The sequence below is a fragment of the Octopus sinensis genome, linkage group LG10, assembly GCF_006345805.1.
Source record: "Octopus sinensis linkage group LG10, ASM634580v1, whole genome shotgun sequence".
NCBI classification, from domain to species: Eukaryota; Metazoa; Mollusca; class Cephalopoda; order Octopoda; family Octopodidae; genus Octopus; species Octopus sinensis.
The window spans coordinates 27,913,204-27,922,418 of NC_043006.1; positions in this window are offsets into that span (position 1 = coordinate 27,913,204).

The window sequence follows — 9,215 nt, forward strand, 5'->3', positions numbered from 1 at the left end:
ATATAGATATTCTTTCATGTGTTAATTAACAAATTAAAATTTAAAAACAACTTTAATGTAAAATATATTACACAAAATGTGAAGTGTAAATAATTGAGAAATATGAGTTTGGTATAGAAAAGAAACTGTTTGGATTCTACGTAACACAATTCTTAACTGTATTAATACACTGGAATCAGTTGCAGCTATTCTAATGGTCATGCGTAAAGTTTCCTATTGAGAGAACCTCTACTTGGTGGCTTAACCTACAAGAAATCTCATCTAGAAAATCTAGAAAACAGGAAAGGCACAATGAATCTAATGATGGAATGGTCATAACTGGAATGACTTTGATCATAAGTCTGCTAAATCATAGCTGACCTGGGGCTAAACAATAACACAGTGATATATGGCATGTACCAAAGGAAAATAGATCAATAATTTAAATCAGTGTGTGTGTGTGTGTGTGTGTGTGTGAAGGAAAGAAGTTGAAAATACACTTGGAGTCTTTAAGAACATTTATTTGCATGTACTGAACTGATTTCAAAATTTTGTGATTTTCAGAAGTAGAATGATATAAATGAAACTGGAGTTAAAGCTTTTGGTTTTGACTCATGAGACAAATTAAACATAGCCCTACACACCTACATCTCACACTACTTTTGAAATTCATGAAGTTGTGAAACCAGCTATACAGCAGTTTTCCTAGGAAAGGATTTACATTGTTCACTGTTGTAATAAATTGTCAATATAAACATGGCTGTGTGGTTAAGAAGCTTGCTTTGCAACTACTTGGTTCTGAGTTCAGTCACAATGCACAGCGACTTCACCAACTATCTTCTACTTTAGCCCTGAGCCAACCAATGCTTCTGAGTAAATTTAGTTGATGGGATGTTAAATGATGATAATATATATGTGTGTGTGTATATACATCATTGTTATTATGCAAAAGTGTCGTAAGTCCAAAATGTTGCTTTTTCAGAAAACAAAAAATAGTTACACCATTCCATAACAAAACCGTTATACTACACTTTGGCAATTTTTGATATCTTGGCATGTGAAGCAGCAAAGGAACCGGCTGTTGCAAGCAAAAATAAATATAAAAAAAAACGCATTGACCAAATTTGGACATAAACCTGTTTAACATAACAGCAATAATATATATCTATATGCACATATATATTTATCATCCTCTTCATTTAACATCTATTTTCCATTCTCACGTGGGTTGGACAATTTTGACTGGAGCTGGCGAGGCCAGTTCCATTGTCTGTTTTGGCATAATTTCTACAGCTGGATGCCCTTCCTAATGCCAACCGTTTTACAGTGTGTACTTGGTGCATTTTATGTGGCACTAAGACTGAGTGGGTCATCAAGTACCTTGCAATGCAAAAATCCCTCAACTGGGAGTGGTTAGTAGTATTGAAGGGTGTGGCTTTGTGTCAGTTGAGAGGTTTAATGTTTAGAGGAAACAGATATAGGTGTCTTGCTGTGAAGTAGTAAGAAGAGTGATAGTGAGAGAGATGATTGCAGGGATGTATTGAGGCATGCATTTGAGAAACATGGGGGTAGTGAGACTAGGTGAGATGATGTAGAGGCTTGGACTGGTCAAGTGTACAAGATGCGGTGAATGTAGCAAATGATGGAAAGAAATGTAGGACAAACTTAGGGTTTACTGTAGGTATGTGAGGAGTTGATGATGGAGTGCAGCACAGGAAGAGGAGTGGAGATGATTGATGAAAACAGGTGGGGAAGAAAGATAACTAAGAAAGTCAGATGTATTATGTGCCTATTCTACTCTAAGGTGATGGTGGAAGTGATGAGTGTTACGGGATGAAACGTAAACCATCATTGCTGCCCATCCAGAAAAATTTGTATCAATGTCTCTTGTCCACAAGCAGTTTAGCTGAGGCCCCTCTCCATCGTTCCTCATGCACACAACACACATCTACATACAACTGCTCAAGCATTTCAACAATTTCACCAGACCTACCTTTCATTGTGCCAACATTGCTGTGGCAACTCCGAGCTTGCAAACCTGGAAAGCCTGGGAGGGAATTGGGGGGATGTTATAAGCATCTAAATAGATATTTGCAGTTACTTGTCTGGAGGCAGTGGATCCTTGTGCTTGGTGTAGGTAGGTACAGGTTGCAGCATGAATTACAATTAGAATTTCAGTTTGAATTTCCTTCAGTCCAGTAAAGCTTTTGTGGGTATGCAACTGCTACTGGGGTAGGGTGGGGGGAGTAGATAAGGTTCAAGTAGGAGTTTTCAGTATTATCAAAGCAACAATTAGTTTTTTGCAATGCAGAAGCCAAGCACACTGTGATAATATAGCCTTTTAAATTATCATCATCATAGTGTAAACATATATACATAAACACACACACATATGCACATAAGCACATACTTGAACAATGCATCACATATAAAAAACATGTATGTAGGTCCCCTCAAGATGCTTATATACATATATATTAATGTGGTGTCATCTGCAATGATTATATATATATATATACACACACATATATACACATACATATAATTATGTGCACATAAGCACATACTCATATGTGAGCAGATGTAAGCAAAATATACAAGCAGTCATATTTGTGCATGCACTTGAACCTCCTTCACAAAGGTAGCAATGAGGAGTGGGAGAAGTAACAATAGAATTGAGACCATATAATTAGACAGCCCTCTGAAAATTTGACAGAAATTAAAGTTATTGCTTGTTGATAGAGAGCCCTTATATTTAGTACCTGTGAGAAAGATAGATCGGTAGATAAAGACATGTCCATATCACAGAAAGAGAGAGATGATATTATTACTATTCTTAAGAGAGACTTCAAACAGAGAAATTGAGGTGGGGAGAGGCTGTAGGGACTAAAGAAAATTTTAATGCAATTATATGGTCATGTATATAAAAGAGCAACAAATTTGGAAAAGCTGAATAAAATAAATTAGTTTGCTTAGCTTTAGTTCAGGTAGCAACTCAGTATGCCAGCTCAACTGCTATAAAGTAAATCAAGACCATGTGTTAAGGTCTTTTATGATATTCTGGGATCCCCAAGAACACGAAAATCTACAAGCGTTGGAAGAAACTATTATTTGCCATTTTACTGACAATATTATCACCATCATCATCATTGAGAATATGTAAGAGTGCTGGAAGAACTATTTAACCATTCACCACTGTCATTATCAACAAGATCACACATCTACCAAATATATCCTTTGTGGTCTATATGGGAGTTTCTGACAAATTGAAAGTTCTTTGCCTATCAATATAGCACCTGTAAGTGAGATAGACAGATCACTAGATAGAGACATGTCCATAATACCACAAGGGGGAAAAAGTGGAAGAAGTTGTTATATAATCATTTAACATCTGTTTTCCATGCTGGCATGGGCAAGACAGTTTGATAGGAGTTGAACAGCTGAAATGCTGTTCAGGTTCCATGTCTATTTTGGCATGGTTTCTGCTGCTGGATGCCCTTCCTAATGCCAACCACTTAACAAAGTGTATGTGCTTTTTATGTGGTGCTCCATTTAACAATGCTATCATTACATCAATTTAAATGCAGAGCAATCCTCAGCTGCATAAAGACAGAATTAAATTAAATTAAAACAGATGGACACATTAGTATAATTTTACCTAAAACCTCCAAGGAGGTAAGGAAATAGACAAAGAACATGCTGTTTTCACTTCCACTTAGAAGCTCCTAAGGTATCAGGAAGAAAGACTTGTTAGAGATTCAGCTTGTCACTGTTTTTTTTGGGGTCAGTTTTAATTTGTAGACTTGTTTATCAAATCTTTGTATATCAATATCTAAAGCCAAAAAGCAAGGAGCAGTGTATGTTAGGAAGGGGGCTGAGGAAATCGACAGAAAGCATAGTGTATAAAATGTATATAAAAATGTATACATATATAAATATATGTTTATATATATATATATATACCAGCAGTATAGCCCGGCTTTGCTCGAGATTAAGTTGGGATTATTAAGCTAATCAAGCTCTTTATTTCAAAGCGAAAAAGTAACATCAACGTCAAATTTGAGTGAAATCTGTTGAAATTGGTAAACTTTTGGCTGGAATTTTGAAGACAATTTGATTGGGAAATCCCATAACGAATCATTTTTTCCACTCATCGATTATTATTTTTTTTCGTTTTTGGAGAACTTAAAGCATTCAAAGATCCATTGAGTCCCAAGTAATGCTGGCATCAAGTTTGAACAAAATACATCAAAATTGGTAGACGTTATGGTTGAAAAGAGTCAGATCTCTCCTTTCGAAAACATGGACAGTTTTGAAACATTGTTTACAAAATGCAAATTTAGCACCCGGATGTAAGTTTTGTAAGTGGAATAGAGAGGCCTACCTTCTCCCACAGAGATGTGAGAGTCAGATCTCTCCTTTTGAAAACATGAACAGTTTCGAAACATTGTTTACAAAATAATAGCTGATCGTTTGCGAAGGGGCGTGTCTACAATCAACACGTAGGTCTTTTGCTCTGGTAACTTCTGCTCTCTCCCATGTTCACGCACGACCAGCTATATATCGTTATAAGTAAAGCAACGGATTCAGCTAATTTGGAAATTGTGGAGAAACGGAGAATATCGTTTATATATATATATATACAGGCAACACACACACACATTGCATACGTGAGTTTTGTACGCATACATGCTCGTGTGTGTGTGTGTGACTGAAGCCATTCACACATACATACATACATAACAACAACCGTCTGTCTGTTTTTGCCTGTCAGTAAAAAGACGAAATTTTAAAAATTTGTTATCTCTCTCTCCCTCCCTCTCTTTACACCATCGCTAGAAGGGGACTTAACTCATGTTTGTGAACAATGGTGGATTTCTCTGCCGTGAAAATTGTTAAATTATGGTCGAAAATTTACTTTTACTGCTATTTGCTGGTGCCTCGGGGGAAAATAATTTGACGAAAATACAGCTAGGGTCGTGACGAATGTCCTCCTAAAATTGGAGTGACATGCGTGCTAATTTGTGGACGTGTATAAATTACATTCACGTACACACACACACACATCCTACCACTTATATATATACAGATATATATATATATATATATATTTATATAAATGTATGTATATATATCTATAAATGTATGTATATATATATATATATATATATATATATATATATATATATATATATGTATATATACACAAATGTATCTATATATATAAATGTGCGTGTATATATATATATATCTATAAATGTGTGTGTGTGTATATATATATATAGGTATAAGTTAGAGGTGTTTAAAAGCTCTAAGGGATGGTTAAATCCAATGGCGTGTCTTGGTGATTACCTATGTAGGTACAGTCCTTGATAAAAGGTATAATATGGTAGCAGGTAATTCAGTGGGTAAACCGTAGTTTAAATTATATGCAAGAAGAAAATGGAGGAAAAGTAACAGGAAGAAGTTGGTTGTTTGCACTAGTAAGCCATTAATTTAATTAATTAATAAAGAAAAGTGGTAGTAATAGTACATTTACGATCGTTTCTGTTTACCAGTTGTAGTGGTAGATATCATTAGAATGTAGAGGTAAGAAGAGTGAAAGACAGGGATACATTGGTAACGAGAATAACAACAAAGAATGGCGAGTCTTACGTTATAGTAGATATCTTAGTTGTTAATTCTGCTATGAAGTGGATGTAGGGTGGAGGTTATTTTGATCTGTAGTCCCAAGTTTAACTATTTTCCACATGTTTATTCTGGCTAGATTTTTCATCAGCGGTGTAAAGAAAGGGGGTTAACTCTAACTCATGGTGAAAAGGGTGCTAAATCTATCCGGATTACTCAGTCTGGGGTGAGTAAGGAATTTATGTGTCTTTGGGACTTAAAGTTGTAGGAAGTTCGTAGTAATGGAGGAAGCCCTGTGTAGGTGTAAAATAATTTATTATCGGGTATGTAAAGCGAGTGGGGCTTGGGAGGTGAATGCTTGTAAGTAGGTGGTTCCTGGCTAAATGGGATTATTTAGGTGAAGATGCTAGTGTAGGATTTGTACAGGGTCAAGTGGGTTTACTGATACTTGGAAAAGACAAAGAGACCTATATGAAGACAAAAATTACTGTTCTCGTATTTTCTATTAAGAAGAGGTGTTTTAGCCATTAAAATTTCCAGTCATTTGGTTAAACAGGGATTGCACCATCTATTGGTAGAGTTGTAAGAAGTTGTTTTTGTGCGTATGCGCCATTCTAGTCTATATCCTATTTTTTTTATCCTTAAGCTGCCAGATATAGCTACTAAGCCCTGTTGAATTTTCCTTACTCCTATTTTTGAAGCTAAGTTGGTGTGAGTTGTACCTAAGTATCATTTAGTTTTATGTGTCTCCTATATAGGATTTTATATGGCTATCTGTGTGTACGTCACGTTAGTAAACTACGTTTTTAGTGTTTACATCTATTAGAGAATTGGTACTTACTTCTATCCATGCAGCCACACAAATTATTAGGTATATCTGTGTTCGTGTTGTGTTATGGGGGGCTATTACTACTCTGGTCTTTGTCTATGTTACTAGGAGGTGGTTCATTAGTGGTGGGATTTGCTCTATTAGTCTGTTGGTTACTTACATTTATTGTTCCTAATTTTCCTAGCTTCATAGAATGTGTCTAGTTTTCTTATTATTATTCAAGGCTATGATGGTAGCTGAGTTACTAGTCAGGCTGTGGCCTACTCTAATTTTATTCCTAAATGTTACTTATTATCTACATTTAAGTATTTATCTATTGGTCTTGACATTTTTTCTCTTTTTTCTTATTTGTTACCGGTTGACACGCCTGAATATGAGAGCATTCCTTTACTTCAATTTTATTTGCGTCATGTCTAAGATTATTAATCTGAAATTCTTCAGAGTAGAGTAAAATTTTGGTGCTGTTCTAATTTTGTTAATATCTGCTTGCAGTAAGCCCTTGAGCAAAAATTAAACACTTGAACATGTCCAGTGTAAACTCATTCAATTTGAATTTATCACACTCTCTGGCATAGGTAACAAAATCTTCATCATCTTTTTTGACCAAATTTAAACAATGCCAGTGAATATTGAACAGGGAACTTCTTACACTGAAACTTTCCAGTAAATTGTTTCATTGAAACAAATCTCACCTAGTTTCTTTGGCAGAATATAATCACTATTTTTTCATGTTCAGCAGGGAATAACTTTCTTAAAAGTAGTCTTACTTTTTTCTCATCAGACCAACTTTTACATTCTTCTTTGAAGATTTTTTGTATGTTTGAAAATATGCGGAGAAGGTAATTTCTTCTGGATTATAACTGAATTCTTCAAGTAAGTTTGCCACACTGTCTGGTGAGTACGAACCTGAAGTATTTTCAGACTTCTTCAACATTAATTCCAGCAACTGTTGGTTTTGTTGTTGTTGCTGTTGTAACTGCACCACAGAGGCCAATAGATCTTCCATGTAAAAACAATTTTTCTTTGGTTTCATACTAAAAAAAATTATTAGTGTCCAATACAAGCTTTGAACAACTTGTCGCCACTTTTATATCCATGTGTTGGATATATAATTTAATGAAGCAGGGGGGAAAAAAGTATTTACATGACACAATGCAATCACTATTACATGAGGCTCAATGCTCTCAATCACAGCTCACAGTGAACTGCTTACCAACCCGAACTGCCAATCGCTTGCAGTTCTTTATTTTATAACAATGAGTCAGTTCACCATTAGTCACTTGTTGGAGTGGTCGGAATCCTTCCACAACAGTAATGTGATCCCATGGCCAGATATGTTTCCATAGAAGACTGAAAATGAAAGATAATGGTTCAATACTGTTGATACTCATGATTATTACATGATACCAAGACAAGCAAACATGCACACATACATACGCACACGACAAGCTTCTTTTAGGTTTTTGTCTACCAAATCCACTTTCAAGGCTTTAGTTGACCTGGGGCTATAGTAGAAGACATTTGACAATAATGCTATGCAAAGGTGCTGAATCCGAAACCACATGGTTGAAAAGAGACCTTCTTAAACTACACAGCCATGCCTGCACCTATAATATTATATATAGATATATATATATCATCATTTTAACATCCACTTTTCCATGCTTGCATGATAACATTCATTTACAACTATCACACGAAGCCTAGGCAAGGAGACAGTAACACACACACACACACACACACATGTACATATGGCAGGCTTCTTTCAGCCTCCATCTACAAATCTGTTTTTGCATGTATAAAGATGTGTGTAAAATAAATAATCTATTATATAAAATCCGTTCTGTCTGTCTGTGTATGTGTCTTCTAGGATCTCGGGCATCCCCCATCTGATTGCGCTCAAATTTGACATGTAGATACCTACGGTATCAGGGCATGTATAAGTCTTGAAAAAATTACAAAAATCGATTCCAGGTGAGAATGCGATCGATAAAGCCGTGGGAACATGCATTTGTATGCGCAAGTACATCAGCTGTTGCGATCGATACTACGTGTACACAAGAAAAATGTATGTGCAGTTTGCGCAAAAAAAGCCAGCTTGAAATAATGCCACAAAATGCAGTATATTTAAGAGACCAAAAAAGTAAAATGCAAAAGATATATTTTCTTCAAACTTGGCATGAAGGAAGGAAAGACTATTTGGTTTCTCAAGAAGTTTTCTTTTGCCGTAACTTCGTTTAACAAATCCCAAAATTTTATTGAAATAAAGGCATGCTTAATTATTTTTTAATGAAAAGAAAACACTGATTGCTTTTTATTCAGCACCATCCATTGGAGGGGGGGGGCGTTTTGCTCATTTTAAGAATATAAAAGTAAAGTTTGTTGATTTTTGTGTTTCTGAAACCCAGTTAATAGCAAAGGTCAAAACATTATGGCAAAATAATGTTCTTTATTTTGTAAAAAATAAATATGTCATTGTAAGTAATACTCTTGCAAAGTTAGTTTATCTCAAAGTCTAGTGTTGACAGATTCTGTGGCTGGCTACCACCGTGTATCATTAATAACGTTAAGATTTTAGACAAGGCTGCTGAGATCAGTGAATCAACAAAAAAATCTTTTGATATATTTTACAGCACATAGCTTTGTTCCTTTTTAGTTAAAATCATTGCTTAGATTTTTCCAGAGCTAGAGTAGAAACAATCAATTATTGGGCTTTGATTATTCAATAATCAATATGAAAAATATCACTTTGGGTAGTTGTAATAAATACACACAAACA